The following is a 24,326-nucleotide window of genomic DNA, read 5'->3' on the forward strand; positions in this document are numbered from 1 at the left end:
ATCTGTACGCTGTTTCTGTGAAAGTGACCAGTGTCTCTGCCCCATGGGCAGAATAGTAACCTAGAGCAAGTAGACAGGATACAAGGCCACCAGCAGAGGTCTGGCGGGGCGCCCGACTCAGGCTGCCTGCCTCAGCTTGATAAGTCCTCTGAAGCAGCATGTTATCATGAAAGAGTGAGGACTGCGGTGGGAGAGGTAGATGCTGATGATGCAAAGTGCTGTTAACCTTGGCTCACCAGCTTTTAGACAGATTAGTTAGACTACCCAGAGACTCGCTTTCCTTCTTTCTCTCCCCTCCCCGCCCCTTTCCCTTCTGTCAGCTCAGAGCTTTGAAGCATCACACCACCTTAAAGCATTCTTTTAGATTCTCTCCAACAGATATACCCAAGGAATCCTTTACTCAGTGCTATACTGTATTAGATCGTATCTCATCATTGGGCTAGTCTCTGCCCACTCCCCTCCCCTAAATAACTCTCTCAAATTTTCTGAAATTACATCAGCAAATATATGTTGAGTACCTACTGTAATATCTTGAGTGTAATGAGATCAGTAAGACACAACAGCTGTCTTCAAGGAGCTCATATTCTGTATGGGGAGGGTACATATACACACACACAAAGTAACTGTTCGAAGACAACTCAGGAGATGCAGTCAAGGTTGAGTCTGCTCTCTTACCAAGTGAATGGGTATAAACTGCTGTATTATTCAGATGAAGGAGGGGCTTTCAGCCTAAGTTGCAGAGAAGGCTAAAGACTTCAGGAACCAAATAGGACTGTGATAGGCTAGTGTTACAGGATGAACTGTGTCCCCCTCCAAACCTTCCCACACTGAAGTCCGAACCCCTGGGACCTCAGAATGTGGCCTTATTTGGAGATAGGGTCTTCATAGAGGTAAGCAAGTTAAAGTGAGTCCATAAGCGTCCTCCCTAATCCAAGAGGACGGGTATTCTTATAAAAAGGGGAAATTTGGGGAAGACATGCAGAGAGAAGACAAAGTGGAGAGACATAGGGAGAAGACGGAAGAACAGTCTGGAACAGGTCCTTCTCTCACAGCTCTCAGAAGGCAACCGCCCTGCTGACCCTCTGATTTTAGACTGCTAGCCTTCAGCACTGTGAGACCAACTTCTAGGTGTTTTTCTTAAGCCATCTAGTCTGTGGTGCTTTCTTACAGCTGCCTGAGGGAAAGGATACAGCTTGGCACACGGGTAAGATCTGAGCAAGCACAGGACGACGAGGAGAGCCTTACGTATCAGTGAAACAGCACCAGCCAAATAAGCCCGTCAGAATGCCAGGCACAGTCTGGGAAAGTCAGCTTACCTGAAGCAAAATGTTCCTGTAGGACAGAGGGAGAACATACCTTGTTACGTAAGGAGTCTTTGGGTCGGCGTGGACGGGGTTCTTCTCCATTAAGGAGTAGGGAATGTCTTCTCAAAGCAGAGGTGAGCTCTGATGGCACTTCAACAGGGGCCATGTTATAACAGATGTGTCAGGAATACGGTGAGCCTGGAACAAAGTTGCTGAGTTATGAGTGGTTCTCAAACTTGATGGCAAATTAACCTCACCTGGTAGGTTAGCCTTACTGACGGCCCCCAAGGATATTCAGGGCTTAATCCCGGAAACCTGTGAGTGGTACCTTCTATGGCAAAAAATACTTTACTGATGTGCTTTAGGATCCTGAGATGCAGAGATTCCCCTAGATTATTTAGGTGGACCCTAAATGTAATCCCAAGTATACTTGTTAGCATGCAAACAGGAAAATTTGACTTATGGAAGAGAAGGAGGCAATGTGCTAACAGAAACAGGCAGAGAAAAGGCCACATGATGTGGCCACGAATGAAGGAAAGATAGAGCTTCTAGAAGCTGGAAAAGGCAAGGCAGGAGATTCTCCCCTAGGGCTTCCAGAGGGAGCAGCGCCTTCACTTTGGCCCAGGGACACTCACTGCAGAGTCCTGGCATCTCTGGAAGTGTAAGAATCAATTTGTGTTCTTGTAAGCCACCATGTTTGTGGTCATTTGGTAGCAGCCATAGAAACTCAATACACCTGGAGAAGATTTACAAGCATTTGCTACCTGGGCCCTATCCTAAAGCAACTGAATCTTTGGGAGGGTGGGGTCTAGGCACCTGCAGTATTTCCAGGTGTGCTGCTAGGTTCAGGGCCTCTGAGGCAGGAGGCAGCAGCTAAGACCTGGGGGAGGGAACCATGCTACACAGGAAGAAAGGAATGCAAAAGATATTCTAAAGAACAGAATTTCTGGGGCCTAGTGACTCCTCAGTGATTTCGGTCAGGGAGAGAGGCCAGAGTCATAAAGGGATGACATCTGGCACCTGTGTGTGGGTAGCGCCTGGGCCTTCCACCCACTGCAGAAGGTGGGCAGGCGAGCCACGTGGAGGGTGGGGTAGGCCTGCTTTTAAGCATCAAGATGGGATTGCCCAGCAGGTACTTGTAGATGTGAGACGAGAGCTGGGGAGAAGGCAGGGCTGGAGATAAGATTTGGGAATCTTCAGCAAAGATGAGAGCTCAAGCTATGATGGTGAGATTTCCAGGAGAGTTTTGAAATGAAATTTAAAAGAAAAGAGAGACAAGAACCAGGGCTGTCCCACAGACATACATATATATATATACACATTACATATACACACACACTTAAGAGATAATTAAAGGGTTGGCCTACATTATTATGGATGCTAAGAAGTCCCACAGTGTTCTGTCCACAAGCTGGAGGCCCAGGAAAGCCTGTGGTATGGTTCCAGCCCAAGCCCAAAAGCCTGAGAACCAGAGGAACCAATGATTTAAGTCCCAGTCTGAGTCTGAAGGCCCAAGAACCAGGAGCACCAAGGTCTAAGAATAGAAGAAGATGGATATCTTGGCTCAAGCCAAGAGCAAATTCACCCTTCCTCTACCTTTTTTTTTTTTTTTTTTTCCTACTTAGGGCCTCGGCAGGTTGGATGACTCCCACTTGCATTGGTGAGGGCTGTCTTCCTCACTCTGTCTATGGGTTCAAATGCTAGTTTCTTCTAGAAACATCCTCACAGACACCCTAGAAATAACGTTTTACTAGCTATCTGGGCATCCCTTAGTCGACACACAAAATTAACCGTCACATAAAGAAGTCATCAGAGTGGCAGGAGGAGATTCAGCAGGACATCAAAGCACCCTGCGTGTGGAAATGCCGGGGGGGGGGGGGGGGGAGGCATGCTTGGAAGGGAGGGGGAAACTGCTGGGAGGGCACAGAGGAGGGTGACTAAGAAGTGATGGCAGATTAGAGGCCACCAGTGACCTTTGAGAAAGTAGTTTTGATGGTACAGAAGAGGTGGGGAGGGGAGGCAGAAATCAGATTACTGGGCAGAATCAGATTACAGGAGGCAGTGGGTGGAGAGGATGTGGAAGCAGCAGGAGGGGTTAGCTTTGGGGGCTCCAGTGATGAAAGCAAGCTGACAAGTGGAGGAATAACCTAGCCAACGAGACAGAGATAACTCAGCATAATGGGCTTTGGAGTCAGACCGACCTGACCCACTCCCAGTTCCTCCACCGCGAAAAATTTGCATTAAACAAATTGTTGGATTTTGCACAGACTCAGCTGCCTTGTTTGGAAAATAGCCATCAATCATACTTACCCCAGAGAGCTGTGAGGATCTAATGAAACAGAAGAGATAAATTGCCTATTTTAGGTGTCTGGCACATCGTAAGTGGCCTAGGTTTCTAGGCAAAGATGTACAAGAGCTTTGGAATCCTACTTGCTTATAAATAGAATTGATGGGTGAAATACAGGACCCACAATTAAATTTTACTTTCAAAATAGAAATAGTCTTAAATATGTGTGTTCTAAATATTACATGGCCATAATTATACCAAAAATCTATCTGCTTTATTAGTTTTTTTTTTTAATTGAAGTATAGTCAGTTGCCAATGTTGTGTCAGTTTCTGGTGTGCTAATTTTCTATTGCTGCTGTTAGCAAATGATCACAAACTTAGTGGATTAAATAACAGAAATGTATTATCTTACTGCTATGGAGTTCAGAAGTCTGACATGATTCTCACTGGGCTAAAATCAAGGTGTCAGTGGGGCTACATTCCCGCTGGAGGCTCTAGGGGACAATTTTTTTTTTTTTTTTTTTTTTTTTTACCTTTCCCAGTGCCTGAAGCTGCACACATTCCTTAGCGCAGCCTTCCTCCTCCATCTTGAAAGGCTGCAGGGTTGCGGCTCTTTGACCCTTCTTCCTTAATCACACCTCCCCCTGACTGCAGATGGCAAGGGTTCTCTACTCTCAAGGGCTCACTGATGAGACTGGGCCCAGCTGCATGATCCCAGAGATTCTCCCCACTTCCAGGCCGATTTGCTTCCTCACACGTGAAAGCTCTTTTGCCATGTAAGGTCGTACACCCACAGGTTCTAGGGATTACGAGAGGAACCTCTTTTGTGGGACGTGATTCTGCCTACTACACTCTTAATCCACAATTCTAATTTAACTAGGTGACCTCTTGTTGTTTGCTAAATCTGGTGACTGTGACCCTACCTACAAAACATTCTTTGATTAATTGAAAGGAAAAATGCTAATTTCCTCTGTCCCTGGAACCCCAACTACACCTTTCAGGGTAGGTGTAGGGTAGGTAGAGGCGGGTAGGTCAGAGAAAGCAATGAGCTTTCCAATTTGCTGCTAGTTTTTCAGAGTCAGGAAGCTTCAAGGGCTACAGGAAACTGCTGGTGGTCTCATCTGCTTCCAGCACTGACTGAGGTGGATGATTCAAAGGGAAACATCTGGGATCTAATACAAACTGACAGGGGAGCAATCACGCGGCTTCTGCCTCTTTCAACTTCGTTGTCAGAACATGATGCAAAAATCTGCTGGCAAGGGATGCTGGGAAATGTAGTTCCCAGACCTCCAGCCCTAACAAAGAATTGCAGAACAGACAAGCTGGCCTGTAGAGCTAAAGAAAGAAACGTTCCCCAAAGGATTGAAGGGAGAAAACTTTTGACAAAGGAAAAGGCAAAATAATCACCAGTGCCGAGATTCCTGGTTATTGCAAAATACCAAAATCCCTAAGTGTTTTGTATCCATCTGCGACTTTTTCTTTTAAAACAATACTTTGTAAATTTGCTAAGACTGTCCCCTTGTCTTCTGGGCTCATCCTAGCCCTAGGATTTCACTGACGACATACTCTTGGTCACCATGATTTTGTTTTCCTGTCTAAGGTGGCAACAAGTAAACAGAGGAAATTTGGTAAATATGTTTGTTTCTAGGGCCAATTCCTGAACCATAACGTATGACTATTTTATTATGTATTGTTGTGCAACAAACTACACTCCAAAACTTGGTGCCTTAAAATAATAATTCCCTTTTTTTTTTTTTTTTTGAGTTCTGGGGGTTTGGAATTCAGGCAGGATTCTGTGGGGCTTTTCTGCTCCCTGTGGTGTCAGCTTGGTCACTCACTCAGCTACATTCAGTTGGCGGCTGGCCGGGCTAGAAGATCCAAGAGGACTTCACATGCATATCTGGTGCCTTGGTGCCTCTCCCGTGGCTAACTTAGGCTTCCTCACGGCTCAGTCTCACTCAGGGGGTCAGCTTCTGGCTTCCCAGGGGGAGGAAGTAGAAGCTACCAGACCTTTAACAGCCTGGGGGAACAAGTCCCAAAACGTCACTTCTGCCATATTCTATGAGTCAAGGAGGGTTACAAGTCCTGATTCAAGTGGGGTCTGCCTCTTGAAGGGGAGAAAGTCTGTGCGTACAGAGAGGGAAGGAATTAATCAGTGGCCATCTTTGTATACTCATTGGGTTCTATTCTCCAGGATGCTAACTTTGGTATTCTCTTATTCTGTCCTCACTTCACAATTTGGAGCATGCAGCTGTGGATCTTAACTTTTATCTTTATTGCTTCTTATCCATCAGTGGTCTCCTCACATGTTTTGCTTATGTAGCCTATCAATAATAGAAGTTTGAGGAGGCATTTCATACCTGTATCTACAGACAAAGGGCCAACTATCCTATGCCATTTTATATAAGAGACTTGAGCATCCACTGATATTGGTAACCTTGGGGGTCCCAGAACTAATGCCCCATGGGTACCAGGGGACGACCGAATATGTATGTATAACGCCCTTGAACATCACAGGGGTTAGGGGTGCTGACCCACAGTCTAGTCGAAAATCCGCGTACACCTTTACACTGGCCCGGATCATGTAATCCTGTAGTACTTACTGAAAGAAATCCTTGTATAAGGGGACCCACACCGTTCAAACCTGTGTTGTTCCAGAGTCAACTCTATATACATATATTATGTATATATGTGTATACTGTATATGTGTATAGTAGCATATATAGTATACATAAACTACAGCCAACCCTTTGTTAAATATTAGTAAAGTTTAATATTAGTCTTTTTAAATTTTTAATAAGCTTAAATATAAACAGAAGATCGTATTTTTTTTGCACTCCACTCTGAAGATCACTGATCTAACCTTCTGAAGGGGTCTCATCATTGTCTTCTCGGGTTTTCTCATTAGCTCCCTACCCTTGCAAGCCCCTTCTACTATCCACAAGGAGACACTGAGATTTTGCTCCCTCCTTTTTATCCTCTTCCTGTATTTATCAAATATCTAACAGAGCGCAGTATCGATCCACATTTCACAGACGATAGCTAAGAAATACATATAACATGCACTCAAGCGTTATGCACTCTTAAGGCTTCTAGTTGTGTAAAGCAGATTTGCTCTTTTCTAAATGTTGTCATCTGCAAGTTTAGATCCCCGATATTTGTATAAATATATACAGGTACTCAGGTACCCTCACCCCTCTGGAAAAAAAAAATCATTTGAGAATTAAGCACTGATTAGAATTATGTTCTCTCATAGAGAAGAAGACTGAGAATAATCTTACAGGAGGCAGGTGTATGCCTTGTCATCTCTGTGTCTCCAGAGTTCTAGCACAGGGGCTAGGCAAACAGTAGGTGCTTCATAAATGTTCATTATACTAAAGGCTGGCCCCTTACACCTAACTATCCAAGTACATATTGCCTCTTTCAGTTGGCAAGTGGAAATGTACAACTTGATTTGCAAGTACTTACCAAGAAATTCAGAGACACACAACTAGGTGCATTTTATAATACAAAAGTAAGACTCTAATTATCACATAAAACATCAGAAGGTGAAGCAGAAAAAAAAAAGTTGGACATCACAGTGATGGGTGCTCTAGCCTTTTAGTTTTGAGGACAAATTAATTTCCTTCTAATCTTTAGAAAAAATTAAAGGGTGTGGGGTGTTGAAACAGAAGAGGAGGCAGTGAGCAAGGTGGAAGGATTTTAAGTGATCTGCAGGGCATATCTTGGCCAGGATTATCTCCAAACAGGCCTAGACAAGAAGATGGAGAAGGAGGCCGGCTTCCTTTTTAATCAAACATGAAGCTGCTGTGTGCAGCCCTGGTGTCCAGGCTGCTGAAGGCTCTGATAGCTTAGGCAGAAGCCAGGGAGAGGCTGATAAGGGGCAGGAACTCTAGACAACCTTTGGGCGGCCCAGGGCCTCCAGGGAGGGGGCTGTTCTAGCGCTTCTGGCTGCCAGATGTAACGCACAGCACGGCTCAGGGGCCTGAGTCAAGGCTCGGGGTGAGGTGGGGGGGGACTCCCCTTTCTAGGCTTGTCTAATTTAACAGGGGCTGGCCGGCTGCCCGCAGCTTCCAAAGGGAGACTGGGGAGCTTGACTACAGGACAGAGGCCTGTGGAACCTTCTCAGTTGGTATTTCAAAATAAGCACTGGAAGCAGCATGTCAGGCAAGAGCTGAGAAGCAAGAAATATGTGCAGGGGTGTGTGTGTTGGGCGGGCAGGGTTGGGGGTGGAAGGGAACGTGGGCTCCGTGGATGCCGTGTGCTCCTTTCAATTCAGGCTGCTGTTCCTATTGTGTTTACCAAGACATTTTTCTCCCCAACATGCAAAAGCTAGAGAGCTGTCTGACCCATCAATCTCTGGTCCTTTATACAAACAAATCCCGGGCTGCACCATGGCCAGGAAGCAACAACCCAGCTCCCGCCGAAGGTGCTGACAGCTCACCTTGTGCTCCCTTCCAGCAGGCAGGGGAGGGATGCCTCTGGGGTTCTGCCATTCGGCACTGGAGAGTCACCCTTATTGAGACTTGAGGAAAAAAAGTCAGGGCATTGCTAAGCAGGCTTCAAGCCTGGCGATCAGTTGGTTACAGGGAAGACATTTCTTTTAGCTTTTTCAAAGTCTGTGCACTCTAAGGGGGGCCCTGCTCCCTAGTCTCTGGGCGTTGTGTGTGAAATGAAAAAAATGAAAAGGTTGGACTGGAGGATCCTCAAAGCCCCTTGCTGCTCTGCCTTCCTCTGATCCTCTGACCTCCAACTGTCAGGAACTCTGGAGACCAGCGGAGGCCTGGGAAACCCACAAGAATGGAAAATCCCCAGAGAGATGTTTTTTTCACCTTGGGATCTCATTCCAGGATTTGGAATGCACACATGCTACTGTGTGAAGCCACACAATAAAGATCTGACTCAGAAGGTTTCCCACTTCTCCATCCCGCCCCCTGAAATCCTGAAAACGGCTGTTCACCTTTCCAAAGGGATGGAACTGCCTGCTTAAAGCCTTAGCTGCTCCCCCACCCCACTTGTCTTTCCAGTTTCTGTATCTAGTTAGCACTTTCTCTGACTGGGACAGCGGGTGATGCTTGGTTTAAAAGCCCTCTCTGCAAGAAAGGTCTGCTGTTCCTCTCCATGTCCTTCTTTTTTTTTTTTTTAAATGACTGCACACGTATATTAAACAGTACAGTTTTATGTAGAATGCTAAGAGCACTTTCCTTCATGTTTTACGGAAGGACTTGAAACATATGGACTTTCTATTAATATTCCCACCATGGCACAGCCATATCTAACTCCTAAATAGATGCATTACAATTTGTTTAGAGTTTAAAGGCTTAATGGAAGAAATGAGAGAAAAGAGTAAGTTCATTTTATGTAACAATGAAAAATACATTCATGAAATAGAAAATAAAATTCAATATGGTCACATGTGCCCAGAAGGAGATGGCTCCTGATTTAGAGAGGTGATTGCTATGTTTAAGTAATCTCCATTTGGAACTTTAGTGATGGCAGAGATGAACTGCAGTTGAAGTTGCATCTTAAAGAAGACAGAGAAAGGGAAAGAGACACCAACCAGGTTTTGAAAGAACCAATGTGATACATAAAATGGCATCACGCCATCTCTCATTTTGTTCCTCACAGCTCTGTATACAGCGGGTAGGTACTATCATCCCATTCTACAGATGGGAATACTGACTCTGAGACAACTGAGTTGCTTAAACTTTAAATGCTATTTAAAGGCCAAATGAAGACTGGAAACCAAGTCTTCTGATTCTTAACCTCTCTTCCCTGCACTGTTTAATATATGGATCATCTTTCTGTAAGAAGTGGCTTTACCTTCCATGCTCACCTGTCCCTGGATTGAAAGAGTGGGAAAATAAAAGAAGAGGGGAGAGGTCAGCTCAGGATTAAAACTCCTCAACTCATGCCTTGCTTTGTTCAAAAGCTGCTTCTGCTTCCAGGGTTTGCCTGGAAACCCATGATCACAAAGGCTGTAGCTTCTTTTGTCATGTGTGACTGCTTAGAAGTGTATGGGCAGAGTCCAACCCAACGGTCATCTTTCTATTGCCCAAGATGACAAAGCTGGAGCATTCACGAGTTATGACAGTGGGTGGGACACCCTCTCTAGTAGTATGGTCTTAACGGTCATCTTCCTTGCTTTGACCACGTCCTTTAGTAGATCCAGAAGTGTTGAAATTCTTGATACCAACCAGTGGGACTTTTTCATGTTTAATGGGAAATGGGGAGAAACTAAGAAAGTTGAACTAATTGGAATACAAATTTGGAAAATATATTGATGTTCCCATTTTGTCTAATTCAATGGTTTAAGAAAAGGTATACTTTCAGTTCTGATTCTGTACAATTCACTGGTGGTTTTACGGGGAGAAATTCATTTTGATTGGTTTTAAGGTTCAGTTGAAAATGTTGCTGATCAATTTTATTTGGGGTTTGTTTGGATTTTATTTTTTCACAGTTCTGTTTTGCTGAGGTCCTGAAAAGGTCTATGAGTATTCAGAGTATGAAGTAGATCTAAAAACAAAAACAAATAAAAAAAACAAAAAACCTCAAGAATGTGAAATTTTTTTTTTGAAAAATACTAAACAGTAGGCTTCTGATGGTCATGATTTAAACAAGATGAACTGAAAAGTTTGTCAGTCGACTTTGGATTGAATAATTGCAGATCCTTCTTTTTCTAAATTTCCTAAATCATCTCCTTTACAATGGTTGTTTATGCCCAAAGCGTACCATTTCATTCTCTGAAGACCTCTGTCCTGATGTGAACTTTGAACTGACAAGGCAGGAGCAGTTTCTGGTTCTGTATTTTGGAGGAATTGTTGGGAAGGGTTTTCAGGGAGGTCACATTGAAAAGTCTGGAACGCACACTGAAAAGTCTTAAGTCCCCAAGTGTACGTGAGCAAAACTGTCCTTGTAATTAGGAGACACAGAACAGAGGGGACATGCAAACAGGAGACTCCGTTCCCAGGGTGTCCTGACCTTTGGCTACATGGTTCATTTTTTAGCATAGTTATCTGGTGATATTACTTTGGCAAAAACAGTGTGGTGGTTTTGAGTTCTTTTAGTGTTACTGGTGGTTTTAAATGCCCTTTTCCCCAGTTAAGTAGTTCTAATGCAACATTGCTTCGCCACAAAAGAGTTCAACCAAATGCCTTAGAAAATGAATACTTCCTTTGGGCTGTTGCCTTTCTTTATCATCACATAAACACACACACACTCATGGGAAACTTACCATTTCTTCTAGTCTTCAACCCAATAGCTGCTTGTTTGCATATTATCATCAAGTGAATTGCTTTATTTTGGTTAAAAATCATTTACTGTAATCACTGAAAGATGCCTGCTCATTAGAGGCCTATTAAAGTAGCAGCTTATATTTATTTTATTTTATTATTATTTTTAAAAAATTGAACTCTAGATGATGTACAATATCATGTTAGTTTCAGGTGTACTAAAAGTAGCAGCTTTTAAATCAGATTTCAGAGGCTTTATTGTGCCTCAGTTTTCTCATCTGAAAAAATGAGGATGGTGACAGGATGTCTCTCACAGGGGCTGAGAGAATTATAAGGAAAAGATTCCAGTAAAGTCCTTACCATGTGTTCTATAAGCGTCCAATGAGATTATCCTAACTTCAAACGGGCATCTTTCATTCTTTGGACCAGGACTTGCTGGACATGGGGTGAGGAGGATGCTGAGATGTGCATCCCCAGACGTCTCTGAGAGGATGAGAGGAGGTGGGGAGAGAACTCAATGACCCAGTTTATGAGTAGCTGTCCCTCAGGGAACCTTCCAGTCTCCTTCAGCTTGTCTTAACTGAAGAAGTGTAAGTTTTCTCTTTCAGATCAAGGAATAAAAAGATGCCCCAAACCTCCACTTCCTCTCTGCCAATCCCAAGCTCCACACTGGCCCAGTCTGTGAGGCGGACACTTAAGCCTCCTTCTCCATGTTAATTTGAACAGCTGCATTCAAGCCACAGACAAAAGGCTAGCTTTTCTCTTCCCTTTATAAGGTGGCTACTCTTTGGAAGAAGAAAGCCTCAGGATGATACTGGCCCCTGGGCAGAGGGTAAGACCCATTGCTTTTTACTTATGGAAGTGCCTGAACCAGCACCATCTTGTCAGGTGAAGTGAGTCACAGGCTCTCTTCCCTGTCCTTTGTCCTTGGGGGAAAGAAGTGATAGGGGCAGCTCCTAGGCATCCTGGGATGCTGTGTGTGTTTGCAACTTGAAGAGGAATTTCTCAGCCCTCGTTCTCTTTCTGCACACCCACTGCTGAAGCACCTCTGACACAGCCCACCTGCAACTCTTTCAGGATCCTCCTCCATGTTGCCGCTGGAGCTGCTTTTTTCCTTTTTGGTTTTATTACTTAGGATCCAAAAATGCTGTAGCCAAAGGTTTGTGGGGTTTTTTTTTTTTTCTTTTTCTTTTTCTATCACTCTCATGTTCTCATGTTTTTGTCAAATAGTGACAGTGAGGAAGTTAACTGCTCTCTCTCCCCCTCCCTTGGTACCTCAGCCAGTGCCAGACCAACATGGAATTGGGAGTCCTGAGCTCAGGACCCATGCTTGGTCTCCAGGACTATCCAACTTGTAACGAGCACCAGAACTTTCCTGAGATCCCTGCCAGCTAGGCATAAATCAAGATTTAGCCTATAAGAGGTGGGCTCCACACCAGATTGCATAGACAAATCAATGAACTAAACCTATTTCCCCTGCCTGCAAATATCCACCTGGAAAAAATATCTTTTCTTACCCTGGAAAAAATATCTATTCTCACCCTGAGTCACAGTGCTTAAAAGGCAGCCTGCTTGGGTACATGACCTTGAACTCAGGACTTTACCTTCCTGCACCTCATCTATTAAAAGGGAGACAGGAATTGTGTAAATGGCAAGTTCACTACTCAGAACAGTAAAGGCTCTGACAATACAGGTTATCAGTCACCCTGGCACAGAGAAAGAGCCTTCAGAATTCCAGTTTAGCTCAACACTTAGTTTCATATAAATAAGACCAACTCATTCTGCCCTCCACATCTTTATCCAGACTTCTCATATCGCTGGGGTCCTTCAAACACATTCCTTTTCTCAGTCTCCTCCTCTTTCCCTCTCTCCTCCCAGGTTATCTCTCCCATGTGCCTATGCCCAAAGAGATCTGTCCTCCCCCCTCTCTGATATACAACATTCATTCTCGCTTTTCATTTCGCTGTGTCCTCCTCTAAATTTAAGGTGGAACTCCAGAACGATTTCTTTTGAGCCACCCATAACGGCAGGCACATTGCTGGGCACACGCTGGAGACACGCAGTTGGTGTTGAGAGAATGCGTAATGCCAGAATGCCTGGCCTAAAGAGACCTTTCTGAGAAACTTTCCGACTTTAGTACAAAGCACCTTGTGATCACCCAGGTGGAACCTCCGGCCGCGCGGTGGGATTTGCAGGTCTCCGAGCACAGGACTGTGAAATCCGGGCAGCGAGCGTGCGCTGCGTGCCCAGGCATTCCAATAATAGTTGCAGCTGCGGAGGACGGTGCCGTGACTCACGTCCCGTCCCGGCGCACGTCCCCAGGCAGCAGCGTGGGCGGGGACGCTCCCCCCAGGCAGAGGGGGATTACCTAGGGAGGTCGGGCCCAGCGACTGCAGACACACACGCGGGAGGGAGCCGGGGGCACAAGGGCAGCCAGGCTGACTCACACAGGAAAGCCAGAGGGCGATGACCAAATTTGAAAAAGCAAGTCGCCTCTGTCAGGGAAGCTCTCCGAGAAAGAGGAAGTAAGATCAGCTGGTACCAAGCACAGAAAAAGAAAATCAGCTGTCTTTATGCCTTTGTTCTTACTGCAATTTATCAAGATGAGCATCTGCTAAACGCAGCACTGTGCATCTGAGAAGTGAGATGCAGCCACGCCACTTAACACGCCCCCCCCCTCCCCAAGTCATCGGCAAGGATGGCCGCGGGAGAATCCCGGTTCAGCCTCATTCCCACCCTCACGTGGAATTACTACAGCTAACATCTAGTCCCAGCCTCTGCCGCCTTCAGTGTTATGGGCTGTGACTAGGTGAAAGGCGGCCAGCCGAGGGGGATACCCTGCTCACCGAGATAAGAGGCCAGGCACCAGCCTGAGGCAGCCCAAAGGAAGGGCTGCCTTTTCCAGTGTGTCTGCCCAAAAAAGGACAGCTTTTTCCCTCACTAGCAAAAACGACATCCTGCGTGCTAGCTGTGGCCCTGTTTGCCGAGCACTTCCTGTATGCCAAACTCCGCTGGAAGAATTTGGTGCACACTGTCGCGTTTAATTCTTAACAGTAGTCCTCAGAGGCAGGTTCTTCCAGTATCCTTGTTTTAGGGATGAAGAAATGGAAGCACAGAGAGATAGAGCAATCTGCCTAAGGTCACACAGCTATTTCCTTCAGATCTAGACTTAGTCCTGGTTGATGATGACGATGATGATTTAAGTCTTGGGTAGTAAGGATGCCCTTTTTGTAGACTGTGTTCTCATGGGTTCTCAGTCAGCTGTGCCTCTAGACTGAACAGGGAATTTTACTTAAGTTTGACCTTATCCAAGTTTCTTCACTGTCAGATAGAAATAATAATATCTTCCTCACAGGATTATTATGAAGATTAAATGAAACGGTATACTGACACTCGTGACACATGAGATGGTGTATTATTCAACGTGTGATATTTACTATTTGGTGTGTATATATGTTGCTGCCCACATACATTTACATATACAGTATTATTTTATACAGCCAAATCAAGCATTTTAGTAGCCATTTATGTAAAACAGAAAATGGCTCTGATGCATCCATAAAGACTCCTAGATCACAGTTTCCCAATATGTGCTCCAAACTTAGCAGAGGATTCTATGGTCATTTAAATTTTATTTGTTAACCTTGTATTTGTTATATACTACTCCTTGAGAATCATAGTATATTGACATGCCAAAGGATCTGAGAAGTCCTACAGTAAAAATACTTGTTTAACTTGGTTTAACCCAGTTTTCTGGCATGCTGTATGTATCCTCTGACATGTATTAATGTCCCTGGCACTAGGTTCCCAGAGCCCAAAATACACTTTGGTAAATGTTTCCAAAATACACAGTTTAGGAGGGCCTATGTCGCTGTTGGCATGTATTACTTTACCTTCTAGGAGCCCTTTGCTGGGCAGATAGGCTCATGTGTAGTTGTTGGGTAGCAGCACAATGAAAGTCTGTTTCTGGGTACCACTAGCATCAGAATCAGCTAGGGTGCTTTATAAAACATCCACCTCAAAGCTGAATTAAACATGGAAGCATCACAAGCATCAAACTAAAATTTGAGATGCACTGAGTAGTTATTAGGAATTAAATTCAAGCTAGCAGTAGCAAAGAAGCCTTGGATACTTCTTCCTCTCAATCTCCAAGTTCCTAGAGCTGATTTAAGATGATTCAAGAGATGAAAGGATTTCCCTACCTCCTCATGTTGAAAGCTCTAGAGGGCAGGTTGAAAGGGTGCTATCAGTCATAGTTTAGTTTGGGGATCTTTAATCAGATTGCTTTTCTGCCCCTCGCACTCAGGGAATGGGTGTCTTGATGTCTACAGGAGCTGATTCTGCCAGGGGGCAGTGTCACTTGGAAACACTGCTCTGTGGCCTGACTCCTAACCACGGAAGCACTCAGGTAAAGGCTAATACTAAAGGAGAAAAGCCATGAAAGCAGCATGAGCCTCAGGAATGGAGGCCTGAAAAGGAACAGGATGCTCTTTAGTTATGAGAGAGGGTCCATTAGAGATTGGTTCCCTTTGTAAGAACCCTTCTGCTATTGGTAGCTGTAAGGATCTCCTTGAAAACATCATGGACCTGAGTTCTTACTCTAACTTTTTGGGATGTAGATGGGTCTCTTGAGGGACTAGATAAACCCAGTCTCCAGTTTTACAATGCAGAGATGTGTTCAAGGTCATGGGTCTCATAACCCCTCAAAACGTAACCACCTACCTCTGGAGTTAACCTGGGAGCCTATCTCAAGATGCACCTGTTTGTTCTTGAGGAGACAGGAAATGTTCTATTGTTATTTCTTCTGCTTTGCTGTAGAAATGGTGTGCAATTTCATCCTGACTCTGCAGTCTCTTGTGAACTACCTATCTGCATGTGTTCTGCTGTGCACACTCAATAAGAAATCAGTTACCTTTCTATCCACATTGAAGAGGAGACATCTCTGCTTAGTAGCTGGACTTTTAATTCCCCAACAGTAAGAAGGGCAGATTGAACTTCTGCTGTCCCATTCCAAGCAGTAACTGAGGCTCCAAAAATTAGGGAACAGGGTAAATTGTCCCAATTTGCTATCACAAATGGGATCTCTCTGGAGGACGTAGGGGAGGAAGGAAGAAGAAGCCTTGGAGCCTGGAACACACTGAGCAAGAGCATGCTCATGGGGCCATGGGGACAGAGGGCAGTAAGACCCTCCTGATGTTGACCCTGTGCCTCTCTCCTCTGCACTGAAATGCTTCACTGAACTTTTGTGAGTCTCCCTCCCATTAAAGCCCACTTCCACATGTCCCCCAAACTGTCTCTTTTTTCTTCTTCCTGGAGAGAGAGAGAAGACAATGCAGGAAGTCCAGAATAGTACTGAGGGTCATGATGGAAAGAGAGCTACCCAGGGACAGCTTGTCATGGTTCTTAGAGAGCAAGTGGGGCAGGGGCCGTCTCTCTACCGGTGACAGTGCACCCACCCTCACGCTCCACTTCTTCCCCACCTCACAGCCACCCCCAACTGCTGTGGCCTAGTACCAGAAAAAACATAGTACAAATAACATGTTCAGAAAAGGTGTTGGTGATTTCTACAAGTCTGACTCCCCTTCAGGGAGTATCTGCTTTATAAACTGCAGAAGGAAAGGGACAGTGGTGGAGGCTGGGGCCCTCAGACCATTCCCCAGTTTTTTACCTCTGGCCTCTTCAAATGCTTGTTGAGCAAAATTCTGGTTGAATCATATGATTTGGGTGGAGAAAAAGGGGGTTGATAAGTGGGGGAAAGGGCTAAAGGATTAAAAAATGGCACCCTTACCGTCTGATCAAGTACACCAAGTAACCTTCCCTTCCAAGTGCAGTTACTGATGAAACTTCTCCCAGTGCCTCCTCTGCCTCGCCCTCCACCACCCTTGCTAGCTACTGCTCTTCTCCATGTGGCAAGACACGGGACAGCCAGCCAGCTTCCCATGAGGAAGGACCCCTTGGGAAAGTTGCACTTCCCTTGAAGAAGCAGAAAGATACAAGCATCAGTGTCACGTGTTTCCATTACTCCTACTGCGTGTTCCCATGACTGGTGTCCGCTTTCCACCAGGCACCACGTGCACCTGCCAAGCAGAGCCCAAGTGACACTTTCTGATCACCACTGTGTTCCAGCTGCCCCTATCTGGAGAGTTCTGTCCTGAGTTTCTCTCTGTTCCTAGGCTATCTTTGACGTAGTGACACATTTTACCACTTTCTATCCAGAAGTGGCTGTTCCTCAGAGAGGGATGACTCACTTTGTATCCAACATAACTTCACAAACCACCTCAAAGCCACTGGAGATAAAGATTTGGAACAGAAAGACCATTTCCTTCTAACCACTCCAGCCAAGCAAAAAGCCCAGTATAACAGCAGAATTCCAGGGTCTTCCTGAGTTAGCACCAAGCCACCATGGCTCCATTTGAATCCTCTCACCAGTCGGCCTCATATTACCATATCTAAGAAATCAGGTAGAGGCTGTGTTGTCTCCTAAAAGATGTAATTTGCCTTGATTCTCTGTACCACATGCAAGCAAGCAGTAATTTATACATTGCCTGGAAACCAGAAGCACAAACGCTGATAAGTAAATGTTCAATTGAAGCCAAATTCCCTACAATTCATGAAAGGAACTTGGATGCCCACTCTCAAGTGTCAATCATCTCAATCATGCTGCTGTCAAATTTAGCTAATGTTTTTTCCAAAGTAGCATCTCTCATTAAGCCAAATGATGCCTTCCGGGACATCCTTCCTTTACAATGTAGTACTGTATTTGAATAGAAAATAACTTAAATGTGAAAAGAAAAAAGGAAGTCTGTTAGGGTGGTTGGTTATATCGCCAGGGCTAAGTGTTTGTATTTCAAGTTACTATTTTTAATCAAGAGTTTTCAAATAATTACAGCCTAAAGGAAACCATAGGAAAACTTTTAACCAGAAATTTACTTACTGTAATGGATAATTACCAAAGAATAAATAAGTAGCATTTAGGAACAGGAAAGAAAGAAAGTGGCATTGTTAAAAGCTGTCAGCTTTGCAGAGCAGGATCCCTTCCCCACAGCTACCTCTTCCACTCTCCTCTCAGCTCCCCTTCCCACCTCAACCAGGAACTCAGTGACCTTCTGTATGTCCCTTCCATTTCTCGCCTTCAAAACTTGCCTAATGGAAAAGATCTGAAACTCATTTTCACTATGGTATAAATGATTGATAACTTAAGTGCTACGTGTTTTCAGATTATTCATTTATTTTAACATACTAGATAGTGCTTTAGTCCAAAGGAAGGAGCTTAGATGGGAATTTTAGCAGCCAGACCATGGATGAAGGATTTTTGTCAGGGAGGGTGGCCATGGTGGGGGAATGCCTTCCCAACCGTAGGGAGATCTTATAGCATACAAGTTTTGGAGCTATTAATGAAGGTATATCAATGAATTTGATCTAAAGCAAAATATTTGACAAGCATATATCTTAAAAAATATTTGTGTTCCAGAAATTTAAGTGGCCTCAGCACATATGATTTGGGCATTTGGTAAAACTAGCAAGATATGAACATTGAGCAGACACACACACACAACACACACACACACACTTTCAGAGTTTACTATAGTCTCACAGCAAGGAAGTGGAAGAGGAATGGGGCAGAGCCCTGAGGTTCTTGGAGACACTTAGAAACTACAGACTAGGGGACCCAAGGCCATTGCTCTCTGATGCCCCAGACATCTGGGGAGGAAGGAAACTGGGGAAAGCCCATAACACCAGGTAACTAGCAGCTCACTGGTGGCCTTTACTGAAGATAATTCTGGAAGCCATTGTTCTCATGATGAAGACCAAATATCTCAAGACCCTCAATAATGTGGCCCCTGCCTACCTGTCATTTCTCTCCACTACCTCCCACCCCAACCCCAGCTTCAGCCAAGAGTCTTTGAACTTGCACTGCCCAAGTCTGGAACACTCCTGTGTTCCTCTAACTGCTCTAGTTAACTCCTGCTAACCCTTCAGATCTCAGCTCAATGGTTACATCCTCTGTAAAGCCACTCTGACTCTTTAGGCTAGACGAGGTTCCCTGCTCTCACAACTACTATACTTGCCTTTTGAAACTACTTTTCCTAGTTTATAATTATGTGTTTGAGTGGCAATTTACATCTGTCTCCCTTACTGCCCCGTAAAAACCATAAAGATGAGACCATATCTCATTGGTTTACCTTGTGTCCCCAATGCCAAGTACAGTGTGTGGTACATAATTTGTGCTCAATAAATGTTCACTGATTATGTAAATGAATCAACTGCTTATGTAAAAAAATCAATAATTCTTCTCATCAATTGCTTTGTACTGAATGTTTATGTATCACCGAAATCCAAATGTAAATTTTGAAACCCGATCCCATAGTGATGTTATTTGGAAGTGGGGCTTTTGGGATACAATCAGGTCATGAAGGTGGAAACTTTGTGAATGGGATTAGTGTCCTTATAAAAAGAGATCTCTCTCTACCTTGTGAGGACATAGCAAGAAGGGGTCCATCTGCAAACCAGGAAGAGGGCTCTGACCGGACTCCAAATTGGCTGGCATCTTGCTCCTCCAGAGCCGTGAGAAACAAAGTTCTGTTGTTTAAGGCACTGGTCTGTGGTATTCTGATTCTAAGACATCAAGGCAGCTCAGGAGAATCAACAAGCTATGAACATTAAACCAGTAGCTTATTTTCTTCAAACTTCAGCTTCCTCACCTCTAATATAGTATATGCAATAGCATCTATTTCTGAGGATAGTTTTGAGAATTAAATGACATAATTCACGCAAATGATTTAGTGCATATCCAGCATCTAAAACACACTCATTGAAGGTTTCTTATTATGTTACAACTTACCACTTTGCACTAGCTTTCTCATCTATAAACTAATGGTTATAAAGTTTCCTTCTGCTTTATACATGCTATGACTCCTATCTAATCCTAAAAGAAAAGTTCTTTGTTCTCTGGATTTGTCAACCTGGCAACTTTAACAATCAATATATTAACTTTTTCTTCCAGTTAAAAAAAAAATCTACAGGAACCAGCAATGATTCATCAACTTGAAATAATAAGCATGAATTTAGGGCACGGCCATAATTATTTTATGAACTTGCATTTAATGTACCAAAAGTCTTCATTCTCACAAGATTCCAGGAAGTACAGAGAGGAGGGGATTTGGAATGATAAAGTTCCCTTTTCATCTGCAGTCCTGAAAAGGCACATGTTCTTTCCTTTATTGGTCTAACAATAGGGTAGATATATATGCCCTTACTTGAAAGAGAAAAAAAAAAAAAAAAAACCCAAAACAGAAAACGAAAAGTTTTATTACACAAGCCAAAGTATTAAACAGAAGCCTTTGTGATTCGCTAACTTTATTGAATATCCTTCTGGATTTAAACCCCCACAAAAGAAATAACATTCATTACCTAATAATGATAAACTATGTAGGCCTTTTACTTCCAGTGAAAAACGTGATCTTTGCTCTTACAATGTATAATGGAGAGTTTTATGCCCATTTGATGCATGAGAAAGTGGAGGGTCCATGGAGGAACATAATGACCTAAGAATCACATAGCTAACCAGGCACAAAATCAATGCTGAATAAACCCAAAGGTTTAGGCCTCATGCTCAGAAATCTTACTTCCCTATGCTCACCTGCCAAGTCCCATAAGTGTGAGCTATACTTCATGTTTGTTTCCCATAAATACATCCTTATTGATAATGTCAATAAAGTACATTTCATCACCCACTTGGAATGGCTCCGTCTTCATCCTGGCAGTGTTTTGCCTTCCAGAAGAACAGAACAATGCACCATAGTTTCCAAGTGCCTTTCATTTGTCACTGGGACCTTTGCTATTTTGATCAGACTTCCTCCTTCCCAGACCTTAGCAAATATTATATCTTGGTCCAAGTAATGATCTCTGTCATGGAGGTAATTGCATTAGTAAGCATGTTTTACCCAAATTCCCATGTTCTTTCAATGCTTTCTTTTAGACTGCCCCATATCGTTGAAAAAATGTTTCAATGACACTTTGAAGCTAGAGAGGACCAAGGTGTTAAGAAAAAAATATATTAAAACCAACAACCAATGTTGTGTAAATCTTTATAGTTTACCAAGCTTCAGCCCAAGAAGGTAACCAGAGCAGCTCTCATTATTCCCATTATATAGATGAGGAAAATGAGGTTCACTCAGATCTTTTTATTTCAAGTTCCATGCTAGAGCTACAATACACAAGATTGCTGGGTGCTTCACTGTTAGTATTATTACTCCTACCATTCAAAACCAGAAAGGCGTTTGCCTGAACTTTCGTCTACATGAGCAGCCAGAAAACTCAGAACTGGAATCATCAACCACATTTGACTTAAAATAATTTACTTACTATTTTCCAGACATGCTTTGAACAAGTTATTTTAAACACAATTGTACATCAGTAAAAGTCCACAGAAACAATAGATCCTCCATAGGTTTCTAATGGAGAAAGTGAATTCAGAACAGACCTTGTTATAGTGTCAAAATGAAACAATGCCTGGGCAAGTTCCACTGCCATTCCACAAACAAAACTAAGGAAATGGGAGAAGAAAGAAGAAAAGTAAAGTCTATTTCTGTCCCACAGTGCTGGAGCTCTGGCAGGAAATTCTGAATGAGAGCTCTAGTCAGTGGAGCTTTACAGGACAATCTCCACCCAGGCATGGGATTGGCTCCTTCCACCAGGCCCAGAGGCTGAAGGGGCCTGAGCCTCACTCAGCTTGCCTGTTATCTCCCAAAACCTGGGCACTGCATCTATAGAGTAGCTTGCCCTCTTGCTCCTACAAGCTGTGTAGACTTCCGATTTAAAGCCGGAAGAGCTGCATCTCTCCATCGCTCCTACGTACATCATTCACTGATCCGGCTTAGTAAGTCTTTAAGTAAGTTCTCATTACCTGTTGACCGGGAACAGACAACTTGAAGAGATATGCTACGTGCCAGACATACAGCAAGATTCTCAAACTTTATTACTTAAGAATCACGTGGGGCAGGGGTGGGTATAGCTCAGTGGTAGAGCACACACTTAGCATGCACCAGGTCCTGGATTCTATCCCCAGTACTTCCATTAAAAAAACAAAATCACTTTGAATGTCTATTTAAAATGCAGATTTCTGAGTTCCTACCTCTGGAGATTCTTACATGGTAGATTTGGGATGTAGCCTACGATCTAGATTTTGATCAAACACTCTAGGTGATTTTGATATAGGGAATCTAAGATCACTTTGAGAAATACCATACTGAGTGATAAAGAACTGAATAAAAGAATGAATGAATGATAGTGTCATGAATGAGAATCGATGGTTGAATAGTGTTTGCCTTACGATAAGAATCATTGGTACACTTACTAGAAATACTGATTCCTAAGTCTAGCTCAGACATCATAACCAAAGTCCCAGTGAAAGCATCTAGGAATCTAGATTCTTAAATAAGTGCCCCACGTGAGTCTTCTGATGAGGCACCTCTGGCGGGTACACTGTAGTTCCCATAGTACTTATTTCCTGTTCTTTGAAACAGTACCTTGGGGTGACCACATCCAAGCAGGTACCTGAAGCTCTTACTGTCTTGGTAAAACTGCTCCTTCACTAGCCATTTTAGAGAAAATCAGACCCTTCCTCCATTCCCCAAATGATGCTTCCAGCAAATAATCTACAGCTATGGACCCAAGTGGGTTTTAACACAATCTGGTGGTATTTAAAAATATTTACTAATCAGTACTGTCTGGGCACCAACTCATCCGACAACCCATCCGGACAAAGAGTATATGTAATATAAAAACCAGTGTTTACTGTCTAGATATCAGTTCCTAGTATAATATTTTCAATGATAGTTTTTAAATTGTTTAAGCCCAATGGACATTGGGAATATTGATATATTTTCAAGATTCCCTCCCACTTCATCTCTTGCAACCCTTTATGGAAGGTTTGAGATTGGTGAATATCTTCAAGGTAATGCCTGGTAATCTTGCTCAGGTTTGGTTAACCTATCCTTCCCTGTTTAATTTGTTTCATGCTCCATGCCCTGACATCGTATTCCTTACCAGACCAGAAGTTTTTAAATGTGCAAGCCTATCGTGCCTGGGGAAAAATGTTGAACTTTTGCCTCTGTAATAAGATATGCTCCAATTACCAACTTTAGCAATTTAATATAGTTGAATAATAACTGAATGGGACACTTTGTCACTCAGTCATTATTCAAGCTCCTACTGGGGGTGGAGTGAGGAGTTGCTGGAGGCCAGATTATTCCCCGGGGAGCTCAGCCACACACATCAACACTGAGAGAATCTTTTTCAAAACAATGTTACAAAAAATAAAAAAATTCCAGGACATGCAAGTCAAACTATAGGTTTGCAAAATGCTTATAAGAGCTCAAGTTCAATTTTACAAAACGGCATTAGCGTTTAGCGTTAAGATACTTCTATACATGGAAAGTATGTTGGAGGGATAAGGCAATCTCCTGGATAATTCAATCTAAGAAGTGCTTTGTAGGTGGCTGTGATCCAGATAGATGAGATCATTTCCACATGAGCCAAAGGTATGTGAAAACTCCCCTTTACCCTGCATTGCATGTTACCTCGGATTCTGAAGTTATTCCAGTATTCAATACAGGCTTCAAGCACCTGTATCTTGCTTTGATATGTGCAAAGACATTTCTGCTAAAAAATTTCAAGGTCTGTTATTTATACGCAAAACTTGAAGAAGCCAAGGTTTTGTTTATTTATTTTCATCTTAGTTGTTTTGTTTTGTTTTGAGATCTACTGGAAAGCCAATTTTTTCCCCCTGTATCTAGACCAGGGCTTCATTTGCCAGTGAAGAAAATATCACATGCAGATTTTTAATTTATGCACTTAGCATCTATAATGTGTTCTAGAGTCTCATGAAAGTTAATCAAGGGAAAGTGCAGGTGGCCTGGCAGCCTTAGGGAACTGGGGTTATAGGAAGTAGGGTGTGGTCATTTGGGAAGGCTGCCTCTCCCTCTGGAAGGAAGGACACCTGGTTGGGGTGAGGCTGGGCCACAGAGCATCGGGTCAGTGATGGCTGCCTCTGTGTCAGGATGGGAAGTTCTTAGAAAAGATGTATTACTCTTCCAGGATATCTGAGCCCTGATCCCTCACTCCCACAAAGCTCATTTTTACTCTGTGTGTGGACATCACCACCGAAGAGGTCACAGAAGCTTCCTGACCCCATATCTGTACAACAAGGAAAGGCCTTGCCTGCTGTCTAGACCAGGGATCTTTTCCTTTCCAGGGATTCTTAAAAGACTCAAGAGAGTTGCAGGAGTTCTGGAAAGAGTTCCAGAAGGTATAGGAAGCCCTGAGAGACATGGGCCCCATCAACAGAGGGTTGGGCACTCACAGAGATGACACCTCATCATTCACCTCCTCTTATACCCCTAGCCCTAGGGATTTTATAAATCTGGTTGAGAGAAAACCCAGGTCAGGAAAACCCCAAGTCTGGGACTGGTAGGTGAACTAGGGGAACTCAAAGGATTTTGA

General features: G+C 43.6%; 1 long non-coding RNA gene across 1 annotated transcript in view; it reads right to left on the minus strand.

Annotated features, from left to right (window-relative positions):
* Positions 1-24,326, minus strand: part of LOC106729670 — a 332,779-nt gene that overhangs the window by 87,147 nt on the left and 221,306 nt on the right. The window contains exon 4 of the long non-coding RNA XR_001366076.2: positions 1,357-1,502. This is a non-coding gene — a long non-coding RNA (uncharacterized LOC106729670). The remainder of the gene's footprint in view (positions 1-1,356; positions 1,503-24,326) is intronic.

The sequence above is a fragment of the Camelus ferus genome, chromosome 3 (assembly GCF_009834535.1).
Source record: "Camelus ferus isolate YT-003-E chromosome 3, BCGSAC_Cfer_1.0, whole genome shotgun sequence".
Classification (NCBI taxonomy): domain Eukaryota; kingdom Metazoa; phylum Chordata; class Mammalia; order Artiodactyla; family Camelidae; genus Camelus; species Camelus ferus.